The following is a 455-nucleotide window of genomic DNA, read 5'->3' as shown; positions in this document are numbered from 1 at the left end:
AACTTATTATTCAACAGTTACATTCAGGCATTGAGGCCACTGCTGTCTTAATTTTCTTAGAAAATGTCATTATGTTACCAAAATGTGATATGACTTAACAACCCCAGACATACTTCCACCCAACTTTCAAAGTGAATCTCTTGATTTGTCCTTGAGATGACACTTTCTGTACTGTGTGTGTGTGTGTGTGTGTGTGTGTGTGTGTGTGTGCCAGCCTTCCTTATTAAAGCATGTCCCGTCCCTGCCACACCGGGCACAGCAGGATCAGCACCCTAATTACACCAATCCAACAGGCTTTTCAGCGATCTCTAGTAAATAAGATGGGGCTTGGGATCACGGGCTGCAGAGGAATTCGCCCTTTACAAAGGACTACTGATGATGATGCTCAATTTCGATCTGATATTGTGTTTGTTATTCATATGTGCATCTTCCTTTATTCCTCTTCTCTTTTTTTC

General features: G+C 41.8%; 1 protein-coding gene across 1 annotated transcript in view; it reads left to right on the top strand.

Annotated features, from left to right (window-relative positions):
• Positions 1-455, top strand: part of piezo1 (piezo-type mechanosensitive ion channel component 1) — a gene marked incomplete in the record, with an annotated part of 78293 nt that overhangs the window by 47445 nt on the left and 30393 nt on the right.

This window comes from Morone saxatilis, unplaced genomic scaffold (assembly GCF_004916995.1).
Source record: "Morone saxatilis isolate NCDOM2014 unplaced genomic scaffold, NCSU_SB_2.0 Contig19, whole genome shotgun sequence".
NCBI classification, from domain to species: domain Eukaryota; kingdom Metazoa; phylum Chordata; class Actinopteri; family Moronidae; genus Morone; species Morone saxatilis.
Note: the sequence above shows the minus strand (reverse complement) of the source record. Positions and strands in the feature narration are given on the sequence as shown.